Here is a 12,463-nt window from a genome sequence, read left to right as displayed (position 1 = left end):
ATATATATATATATATATATATATATATATATATATATGTTTGTGAGAGAGATCTTCATTCACAAAAAAGGATTTACTATGTGCATAGTAATTTTTTCCCCAATAGCTCTGTTAGAATACTTTCATATGTCAATAATGCTTACTGGAATAATGAAAATTTATGTCTACATTTGCCTAAATGAGCATACAACTTTTTAAAACAAGTATAGCAATTAAGTAACTGTTTCTAAGACTTTTTTGTAACTAATGCTTGTTTAAAAAATATTTTAAGGGTAACTGAACTTACCTGATTACTATTTTCATAGTAATCTACATACCACATTAAAATCTAATGAACATGTCGAAACAAATCCTATTGATTTCCTACCAGCAACACTCCTCTACTTTGGAATAATCATAATATTACAATATTTGGAGAAAAATAAATAAAGAAATACAAAATAGCAGAGTCACAAAGTCTGTGTGCTCACTGAGTGTCTTCCCATGGCCTTGAGAGGGTAATCAACAATATGTTGATTCCATCTCTTCACAATTAGTATTAATACTGTTTTACATGTCTCAGATTATCTTTAAAATAATTATTCCAACATTTCTCTCTCACCAATGTTCTTGTTTTAGTGATCGGAAAATTTAAAACAGAATGGAAAATGAAGAAGTTGTTAATAACAGAAATCAACAAAGGTAATAAAATGAACTCCTTAAACATGTTTTTAATATTTTTCTGTTACTGGCAAGACTTGTGGCAAGAATATTAGAAGTATTAATTTTAAAGAAGGTTTTTTCATTAAAAAGAAATATAGAAATATATTCTTACATATAAACTTTGCTTTGATTGTTCTCTGTAGGGAATAGGGCACTGCTGTCTACTTTTATAATATTTTTCCCCCATGTAGATTTAAAGGAACCTAAAAAAAATCAATATATAATCCATGTCTTTTACTCTGTGTGTGCATGTGCATTTGCGTGTATGTGTGTATGAAATGCAGTGGTCAGTGTGTTTTTTTTATGAAACACTGAATACCTTCTAGTCTTTCTTAGAAAGGGAAATCCCTGAGTAGTACTCTTTCACAGCATCCATTAGTATCAATTGGTAAGATATGTAAGCAATCAGTATCCATATGTTTGATACTATGATAACAATTTTTGTTTTAGGAATTCTTCTTTGTTGCAATATATTTTAACTCTTCAGCTTCAACAGAAAAAAATGATAGTGTGGTTGCTTTTGAATTTATATCAGTTTTGCAAAGAAGTATAGCAATGTATTGAAATCATTACCAAAACATAGAAAAGTAAAAAGAAATGGACGGGAAAACAACCAACAATTTACAGTAGATATTCTAATATTTAATCAACTGAAATGTTCAGAATTACAATGCCTGTTCACTGGCATTCAATCATTATTACCCTTATTGAATTAGAAACATTTGTTGCAGTTTTTCAGATAATACAGTATGTACCTGATCCAGTAGCCCCTTATGCTAGCAGTTTTCTTCTCTTAAATAGAGTACTGCATTGTAAAGATTTGGGTCTATAGTGGGAATCTATGAAAGAAGATACTGAAATGTAGTTCAGAAAGAAATTTCAGTATTTTGTGACACCAATATTAAAGAGACATTTCAACAGCCCTTATTTTAAGGGATGCATTCCTGGCAATATTTTGATATATTTTTGTAGTTATATTGTTTGAAAATTACATTTGCATATCATTTTTTAAAAAATATTAAGATGATAAAATGCACTATTTAGAAGTATACTAACTTAAAATATTTATATGATAAAAATGCATCTCTGTTTCATCCACAGAATTACTAAATATGTCCTCAAAAGGGACTCATTTTAGTCTGTTGCATGTTGTATTTTGTGTGTACAGATATTTGCATCATAATGTTTTATCAGTCGCAACAAAGAAGTTACATGTTTTATGAGTTAGCCCTGAAGTGTTATAAAGTTGTTTTTACAGTTGCTGTATTATTTATCAGGCAGCAGTGTTGTTAGAAATTTTAGTGGACAAAAGATATGAATTGACTTCTGTGGTTAATTTAATATGCATCGCTTAATCAAAAAGCTTTTGTGTAGGTAGTATCTGAAAACACTTCAATCTGAAGAAGTTTTTGACCAGTCTTTAAAGGGTTATCTGAAAGAGCCCATCTGTTATATATGGTGGCTTTTTAGATGTTGTGGTTTAATTTTCATTATTGGCTTGTAGTACAATATCCACGCTAAAATATTGAACCCAAACTTGTACCATTCGTACTATTTCATGTCTTCTTATATGGCCTGATCCTGCATCTGGTTTCATGAAATACATCTATTGAAGTTACTGAGATTTGTGGCTGCACCAATAAGCAGCATTATGATCAAAATAATGCTTGTATCCATTTGTGGATAAAAAAAACATTATGTGACAAGCCTGTAAAATGTGTATTTCTTTCATATTTTCTGTTTAAAAATAAAAAGCAGAGTTTCTTTCTTTCTTTCTTTTTGGTGAAGGCCATGGCCTCAGATTAGAAATACATATTTTAACTAGGGATCTTTACAGTTAATTTCAACATTGCTACTCTCTGACCTCATCATTATAAAGGCTTCATACATTATTTTTCCCATGTCTCATTAAATGGAAGATGTTAGCTGATGGTGCCAGTTGGCATAAACCCGTAGATCCGATCTTGTGGTAAAGTACACTGCACAAGCTCGCTTCTATGGGTCTGTGTCAGTGTGGTTATCTGGCAAAAGGTTATACGACATGCTGCTTTGTGGTATTTAAAAACAAGCCATGCTGCCTATGTGTCTGTTTCAAGGAAAAGTAGGTTTTGGAGTTTTTCATCCACTTGTGTTTCTGTCCTGCTTTTCTTGTTGTTTGCCTCAATAGTATATTCTGTAGTGATTTTTAAATATGGCTAATTCATTATTTTTGTTATCCCTTTGGTTTTTTTAAAGCACATTTAGCTTAATATCAGATTAACATTGTATCCTATGTGAGAATTTTTTTTTTCACAGAGCTTGAATAGAAGATTTGGTATGTTTGTTTCAATAATATAATCTATAAAATATTGAGTTCAAATATGCATTGGTTGAGGGAAGTATTTGTAATTTAGATGGCTACTTAAGTTTAATTTAAAAAAAGAGGAAACAATCAAAAGGAGTTCTTCCAGAAACATAGTTGGATTTTCATGATGTCTTTCAAAATTTTACTATAAAAATCTGCATAAGATATATTATGAGTATGTGCACAAGACAATAAATCTAAACCCAATCTTTTAATTATTACATCAAAAATGGAAGATGATTGAAAATAGAGTTCTGTCTTCAACATTTTGAAAGCCCATCAGTCAATATAGAGAGGACATATGTATATGGCTGCCATATTTGAAAGAAAGGCTGAAGATATGAAGAAGATTTTATGGTCACCGTTGGAATCTGTGTGCATCCGGGTTGAGGTAGTAGGTTGTATGGTTTAGAGTTACACCCTGGGAGTTAACTGTACAACCTTCTAGCTTTCCTTGGAGCACACTTGAGCCATCGAGGAATTCATCATCATTTTAATCTGATCAGGGGAAAAAAGGTATTGTGTGTCACAGCTATACAGAATAACCACTCTAAGGCATTATTGATGTTAAAATAGTTCTGATTACATGATTATTTCGTTTACATCCTGTTATGAACAATGCTAACATGTTCTCCTAATGGACTGTGACTCCACGCTACAGACACTTAGAAAAAGACTGATGATGACTTTAATTACATTAACAGCAAGGCTTTAAAAGTTGATTTTAATCTACAAATTCATTAGACTATCAACTATTCAGTATTGTACAAATTCTCTCTAGGACTGGCTAATCCTAACTGGGTTAAATGTTAATGGCTTTCCTGCTACTATATAGAAATGGTATCTTAAAAATACACTTTTCTTTATAATACTGTGGGTTAAACATTGCAGAACTTGGATAAGAGAGGCATGGAGCACCTTACCAGAGGGTGCACTGCATCCCTTTTACAGTAATCCAGTAATGTTAGCTGATAGTTGAAAGTTGTCTCATGACTCCAACTGGCACTGCTCCCTTGATTGAGGTCTAGCATTCCCTGAATCATAGAATCATAGAAAATCAGGGTTGGAAGGGACCTGAGGAGGTGATCTAGTCCAACCCCCTGCTCAGAGCAGGACCAGCCCCAATTAGAACATCCCAGCCAAGGTTTTTGTCTAGCCAGGTCTTAAAAACCTCCAAGGATCAAGAGTCCACAATCTCTCTGGGTAACTTGTTCTAGTTCTTTACTACCCTCCTAGTGAGAGAGTTTTTCCTAATAGCTAACCCAAACTTCCCATTGCTCCTTGTTCTGTCATCTGACACCACAAAGAACAGTCCAGTTCCATTCACTTTGGAACCACCCTTCAGGACACTGATTTATTTAAAAGATTGGACACAGTGTGCAGTGGAGGAAAAGAATATTTTTACTCAGAACAATAAGTGTTTTTCAGGGAATGCAAGCAGATGTGAGTGTATAAATCAGGGATTGTTTGAATTTAGCTAGAGTGTTGACTATTCTTCCTGGGGTTTTTTGACTTCCTTATACTATTTTTTTCCCTTTGAATTAGGTATTGACTGATCTTTCATCAAATAGGTAAACTAATCAAATCAAATAATCACATCTAAACTTTGTACAGTTTTGAAATGGGTCCGTGTCTTAAGAACTGATCTCAAGCTCAGATTACTAACTAGAAGAAATACAAGGCAAAGTCCAAGCCAAAACAGGAATATCCAAGCAAGGGTTTGCACAGTTTTCTCAGGTAGAGGCAGCTTTCTTGATTAAAAAAAAAAATTGAAAAGGAATTAAAATAAGTATATAATAATAATCTTAAAATATGAGTGGAATGTGTTACTTTTTTCAGTAATTCTTCTGATGTCTTTTCTTAACAAATATCAGTACTTTTTTGTAAAGTGGTCAGTGTTATACACTGTTTATTAGATTATATACCTAATTAGTAGTCTCCCCTTTTTTTCAAAAAGAGCATTACATTATATCATTCTCCAAAGTTATTTAAATATGTGACCATTAGTATTTTATATTTTTAAAAAGACTTGAATGCACTTTACTTCTTGCATCATAAGGCCAATGCCCATCCACTCTGACTTGAATCAAAGGCTGAACTTTTAGAAATCAGAATTTTTAACCAAGTTATAAAGTTCCAGCATCCACTGACAAGAAAGAAGCACATGTCCAGTTTCAGTTTAAGGCCTGTATTGGTCTCCAGTCTCTTGGGGATTCAACAGGAATTGCGAAGCAAGAGAGTTTGACCCACAAGCCAGAAATTCCCTAGGAGAAACTTTTGATTATAGATGGTGTGTTTTGACTCTCCTGATAATTAAGTGTCTCTGTCATGCTAACAGAATATAGTCCTGCCTACTGCTTCCTATCTTTGTACTCAGATGTGACTTACAGTATTGTGCAGAACAACAGTTACTCCAGGGAATTCCCGCCATTATACATTCTGATGAAGATCATACTTACCTAATAGTGCTTTCGACTCACTATTTTCCGGGTGTCTCCCTAATGCGTCTGTCAAAACAGGAACCCCATGTCAACGAGGAAGCTGGGATAGGGGGTAGTCTGAAGATCATCAGTGAGGAGAGACTCCATCAACTGAAATCTTAAATTTCTCTGGTAGCCAGAGGAAGCCAGGAGAAAGACTGGCTGGTTTCCAGCCTGCCACTTGTGACTCAGGAAATTATTATCTGGCTCCTACATAGACCACAAGTGATCCAGCAGGGAATTCAGATCCTTTCTTGTGAATAGAGCTGGGCAATTTTTTTGTTGTTGAGTAGTCTAACTGCTAAAAAATGCCATTCTGGTTGTCCTACCACTATTCATGAAGGTGGGGTGAATTTTGCCATCATTTTAGCTTAAAAAAATGAGGGGAGCTAGATTCAAAAAAGGAAAGAAAAACAATGGTGCTACTCTGCTTCAAGCAGTTGCCCCATTGCTAATGGGATTGGCATAAAATATTGAATTCCAAGCCTCAAGTTCTTTTCCCAAGGTGTTTGAATTCACATCTTCAAACTCCCAGGTATGTATTCCTACCCAGGTTGAAGGTTGATCATTTACATAGAAGATGATGATGATATTATTATTTTACTTTTCTCCTCCACTAACATTTGATGAGATACCCAAGAAGGGAAGGAAACACATTTTTTATTATTATTTTAAAATGAATTTACCCTGGCTAATCAATGTCTGTAACAAAGAAAATAGGAAATACTATACTAACTATGAAACTATCTGTATGATAGGTAGCCTGGAAATTAAAGACCTGTTTTATGGCCTCTAACCCACAGTCCTAAAGAGGGGGAAGTATAGATCTGCTCCAGTAAGTTCAGTATCAGCCAGTGTCATATTGTAAGCAAAAGTTAAGCAGTGTTGCTTGTGGTGGTGATGGGATAGTTGCTTCTTTTGCACAGGAGGCTGAAGAGGGGCCATTTATAATCTGAACTAGCATGTTTAGTGTGGATTCAGAGTCACCCTCTGAGTCACCTGTGTGATGTCTTTTCATTTTATTTTCTTTTGTTGCTTAAGTCCAATAGAAAGAAACAATGTAATTGCTGTTTTCTCACAACAGAGCAATAGGTGTTTAATCCTTTTATATTAATTCTCCAATTAGTTACAAGAAAAGAGGGTATGTTTATACTAAACTGAACCAAATAGAAATGACTGATGCAGAAAATGTGGGAATACTTTTCAGTTCTTGAAATTCATGATAAAATTATAATTGTCAGACACAGTTACAGGTTTATGCACAGGTTTTCACTGTGCCATCATTGGCTTTAATGAACACATTTTTTCCTCTGAAATGTTCAGTGTATTATTTTGATAAGAGGTATTGGATTACATACAAAACTATATGAGAGGCCCCCTCTACATGTTATATCTATTATGCAGTTACCCAGTTAATTGTGCAATACAGTTAGATTGGCTACACGTGCAAATTAACTATGGTGCTTAAAGAGATCCAACCAGTTATAAAATTATTGCTCGAGAATGTGTAATAACTTTATAGGTGGTTTCTATCCAGCTTTAGTTTGCACATGTTGGCAGTCCCTGGTGGCTGGGAGACTGCAGCTGGTACAATCTCCCAGCTGCTGGGGCACAGCTGAGGGGATTCTCAGCCTCAGCAGCACCTAACAACTACAGACACTGGGTCCTAGGACTCTGCATCCCTGCAATCACAGGGTGCTGCTGTGATCTCCCAGCCCCAGAGGTGCGTGGTACAGAGGGAGCCTGCTTCTTGCTGGTGTAGGGGGAGCCTGGGTTCAGAATCACTCTCAGTGCCAGTTCATCTACTAGACTCTGTTAGTAAAACCTTAAACTAAATCTGTCTGATGGGTCTCTTTAAACATAAATATTACTAATGTATAAATGCTAACTTGAAGCAAAACCTAATGATCGCATTGTATCTTCCACCAGTATAAAGTTATTTCAGCTTTGTCTGTCCTCACTGAGTAGAAATATTTATATCAAAGTGATCTTTTTGACAGTATTTTCTTTTGTATGAGGTTTCTAGAGATTTTAGGTATTAGATTTTAGTTGCTAATTGCTTAATTATAATTTATGTGAAAATTTCAGTTTAATTTCATAGTGTATTTCCTCTTTTGTATTACTGATTTGTTCTTTTTGCAAAGTTTATACCCTAGGAAAGAGCCTTGTGTTTCTGCTACTAAGTTTTAAGAGGCTGCTTATAAAATCTGCAAAGACACACAAATCTCTACTGTACCTAGGATGATAGGCACATAGAGGAGTAAGCATCTGGAAGAAAAAAATATATGCATTTCTGTCTCCTCAAGAGGAGAGCCCAGAATACATGGTGTAGGTGTCTCCTTGTTCAGAGAGATCAGTTTATTCAGAATTTCCCATGTCCAGACTCTATATGTATTCTTCCAAAAATGTAATTTTATTATTAAATTTGAACCTATGCATTAGTGGCCTTAGGTCTGTACTATGTGGCTGATGTAAGGCTCCAGATTTCGAGCTCTAAGCATAGATGGAGTGTTCACCCCTTGTCATGGCAAGGCTGAAACTCCACTTCCACATGGAATTCTCACCCCTGAATCACCCGGCTTATGCAGCGTTTTGGACTCCGGCTTTTGTGTGGTTTTTTTCTTTTCTTTCCTTTTCTGGGTGTGGTTGACAGGCCTGAGTGCATATGCTGCTGGTGTGTTCAAGCCAGCTGGCCAAGTACACCCAGGAGGATGCAAGTCAACCACAGCAGACTGGGTTCCAGATTGCCCACATCAGAGTTCAGGCAGTCCCATTTTTTGCCTCACAATCAATGAGTCATTTGCATTGTATTGCATTTTTCTACATATATATATACAAATCACCTACTGTTGTGATTCAGTGGTAGAATCTTTGTCTGCCACAAGGGAGACCTGGGTAAGATTCCCAGACCCGCATATAACTACAGCCATTGAGGCACCAAATGTCTAGACTTGGTCTAGCCTTTGGATACTGTCTCCATTTTCTAAGGGGGAATTGAAGGTCTGGGCAGCCTCTGCTCATCCATACACCTGCCTAGGCATACACATTGAAAGTCCCAATGACCTCTCATGCATATACCATGATCCAGAAGGATCAGCAGTTGCCTACTATATTTAAAATAATAATGTAAAAATAAATAGACTATAGTTACCATTTACCAATTATTGTCTTACTCTGTGTATTTTGAATCCTTCAGCCAAACCCCTATATCTTTTATCCGTAATGTTGGTTTTAGGCTATCTAGGAAATATATGCCTTCATTCCTGCTTTCTTTTCTCTTGTATGATTGCCCATTTGTCTCTTGACTCTGAGCTTCAAGTTCCTTTCTTCTCTGTTCATTTCATACTCCTTCATTTGATAATGCTGATTGTACTAATGATACAACTGTATAGACTTCTGTCCTTCCCTGAAAAAGTAAATTAGGAGTTTGCAGACAGGCAGGAGAGAGCCAGGGAATATCAAGGGAAGCTGGTAACAAGGTGGGGGAAGATTGTTGATCACAGGTGCACAGGGAAACAGATGCTTAATCATGCCAAACCTGAACAAAACTGGCAGGGAGGGATTGTTTCTGCTATTCTAGCCGTTAGGCTAACCACTACACACTCCTCCCACAGCCTGAATATTCTGTTTTTATGTGGGTGGAATATATTCAAGCCAAGACTTTGGATGATGAGTCTCTTTTATGTTTGACTGTGTCTAGTCTGAGCCCACTGTTGCGGTAGTAGCAGTAGCAAGAGCGATCTTACACTTTTAAAAAAAAGTGACTACCAGTCCCTACAACATACTGTGTGTATTCCATATTTCAGGGCTATGTTCCTTGGGGACCTGAGCAATTAACCCGTGCAAATTCTTTATCTGCCACAGCAGAATTTTGTGTGGAGGGACAGTTGTCCCATTCTATGTTTAATTTCCAAAAAAAAAAAATTCTGATGTCAATTTTTCCAACTTTCTTTTGCAAGCACACCTCCACCCTGTCCCAAAGTGACTGCCTTCTTCAAGGGAAAATAGATTAATTTCCATGTGTGTTCAGGATTGTGGCAGGGCTCTCTAAATCCTAGTGATGTTTACCTGTTGAACATTTGCATAGAAATGCGGATTCAGTCCTTGTGTACCACAGGACTGGATTCCATAGCAACCCCTGAGGAGAGAAGCTGGGTGTAAGAAGGCAGCATGTGCGGGTGTAAAAGTGTTTGTTAAGATGCACTGCTACAGTGTACAGGCATACTGTTCACTGAAATTATTTGGCTTTCAGCATGAAAGCATTATCATTTTTTCTTGTTTATGGGTTTTATTGTTACATTCATTGCCATTTTTAAGTATGAAATTTTAATTTTTAATGACAAAAGCTATTTAGGATATAGATTTTTAAGGCACCTACATCTCATTGTCAGAAGTGATTTTAAGAGTCTAAATTCTATTAACTTACCATGAGACTTATACTTGTACTTTCAAGCACCTATGTGACTTCATCAAAAGTTTCTTAAACTTCGAATTCCTACACTAGTGGCCTGATTGGCAGAATGTTATGTATGTGGCCTGCTGTGGCTGGTGTGACAGGTGCTCAGGATATAAAATTTGGTGCAATTTTCATTGAGTTACCTAAATTTGGATATACAGCACATGTTTGTGGCACTCAAATTTGAATAGGTCTTCCTGTCTTTCCTGCGGAAGGCAATATACTGAATGTGTAGCTTGTGAATCGAAGATTTGAAAAGTAAGAACACTGACAAAAGAGCATGAAGGAAATCAGTAGCTGAGTACTGGGGTTTGCAGCTGGTGGCAACTTTTGTAAAGATTCCCAGATAAAAGAGTGTTTTTATTTTCAGAGACATGCTGAACATACAAGTACAGAAGTACATTTGTGCATGTAACATAGGACTTGCCTATGCTGGTCAGGACTTTGAAGGAGGCTGGATGATATAAGGCTTCTCTAACCCTGTAAGGAGTTCCTGATACTTCCTTGGCCTTAAACAGTTATGAAAAGGGAACATGGGATAGCTGGCACCTCAGAACTGCAAAAGAACATGCTTCTTATGGAATCATCTTATCCTTATCCTGTCAAACATGCTGAGAGGCAAGTGCTAGCCACTGGATATACATACTTCTTCTCTGGGAAACAATAAGCTCCATATTATCATGGAGTCTCTTGAGTCACACTGTGCTGTAGGATGGTGCTGCTTCACTCTGACACCCCATGCAGCCCCTTGTGAGGGAAGGTCTTTCAGAAAAGGATCAAGAACATTTTTGTAAAAAGAATACAAAATATTAGAAAAGATTTGCAACCACATTGCTTGTTTAAGCCAGTGATTCCCAAAGGGTATATGGGAGCACACTAGGTGGAAGTGTGCAACAAAATTAATTCATTATCAGTATCAGATCCAAGCTGTGGAGCCATGTCATCTGGCCTGCAGAGCTCTCCCTGGGTCCAGAAATTTGGTGGTGGGGGAGGGATGGCAATGAACACTGACACAATAATCAAAAGCTATGACACAATCTTTTGATTGTTCTTACTGTTTTCTTTGCCTAGTGTGTTATGTTTTTTATATATACTATAGCAAATTAGTGAACATTTCAATAATTATAATTGGTTTTGCTTTGATCCTAAACTGAATCATATAGTGCTAGTCCTGCAGCATATCAACAAAGCTTTTAGTTTCTCTTTAACTGTTGAAAAATATGTGTTGGGTTATATGTGATGATGTGCCACATCATCTGTCATAGGTGATGTGTAGGGAAGGAATGGGGGTCGCTGGCTGTCTGTTGGGGGACCACCCCCCCCCGGTCGTGCCGCTCTGGTGAGGCACCAGTTGCTTATGTCATCCGTACTCCACTGTTCAAAATCATAGATCTGCCTATGGTCTTATAAACGCACACACACACATAAACACCCTTTTGGGTGTAAGAGTAACATGCGCTGCCTATTTTATACATAAAAAAGTGTGCCACAGGTATCAAAAGTTTGGGAAACACTGAGTTAAGCCACTTGTTGTCTAAATAGATTTATGGGATGTTGTATATATAATATACATAGATAAAAACCTTGTTTCAAGTCTCAGATACCAGCCCTCTATCAGAATCCAACAGCATTAGACCCCAAATCCAATATATAATTATCTGAGTCAGTAGGCCAAGGGCATGAGAATCCATTCTAACTTGGGGCTTATGAAATATCAAGCAACCATAGTGCCATGTCTTTTAGTATGCAGAGATGTAGTTTTATGTTAAGGATACCTTTTAATATAGAAGAAGCCAGGTGCTTTATTACAGTATAGGGCCTTTGTTACTTTATAATACAGTGTGACACTAACTTCATGATATTTCCTATCATGCAACATGTTTTGTAAGGCTGGCTTCCAGTTCTATTGACTTGAAACCTTCAGCAATAATTAGAAATAGACAATTCAGTACATTGCCATTGCAATGTGGCAGTGGTTTTGTCTGGGCTTACTTTCTAATGTCCCCATTGCTGTTCCTTTTAAGGAGATTTTCATATAAAAATAAATTGAAATGGGATTAAGGTTGACAATTTCTACTGATAATTCAGGATATCACAAATTATAAAAATGTTGTAATGATCCCAGAACCAACAACGTTCAGGGCTAATGATATACATCAAAAATACAAATGTGGTAAGATATGGAAATGCACAGAGTATCCAAGTAACCTTAACTCTGCCCTGTAAAGATACAGTTGAGGGACAATAGCCTGAAACAGGCTTTGAAAGTGAAGGCAAGTACTTTGTGCTGGATGCAATAAAACTGGGGAACTAGTGAGGTGGGGGGATACATGGTCAAAACCATGGGCTAGGAAAATCATCATCACAGCATCAATCCTAATGAATTTGAACACGGCAAGATAGAGTTTGCTGGGGTGAGAGAAAAGGATGTGGTAGTAAGCAAGATATGAGATACAGAAACTGGGTGAGAGCTTAACTGAG

At 36.6% G+C, this 12,463-nt stretch overlaps 1 long non-coding RNA gene across 1 annotated transcript in view; it reads left to right on the top strand.

The window, feature by feature from the left end:
• LOC109302811 overlaps nucleotides 1-12,463 on the top strand; it is a 410,293-nt gene that overhangs the window by 354,944 nt on the left and 42,886 nt on the right. Inside the window, exon 7 of the long non-coding RNA XR_002098941.1 lies at nucleotides 619-681. This is a non-coding gene — a long non-coding RNA (uncharacterized LOC109302811). The remainder of the gene's footprint in view (nucleotides 1-618; nucleotides 682-12,463) is intronic.

The sequence above is a fragment of the Gavialis gangeticus genome, unplaced genomic scaffold, assembly GCF_001723915.1.
Source record: "Gavialis gangeticus isolate Ggan-Ray unplaced genomic scaffold, GavGan_comp1, whole genome shotgun sequence".
Classification (NCBI taxonomy): domain Eukaryota; kingdom Metazoa; phylum Chordata; order Crocodylia; family Gavialidae; genus Gavialis; species Gavialis gangeticus.
This window is presented reverse-complemented; position numbering and strand designations above follow the sequence as displayed.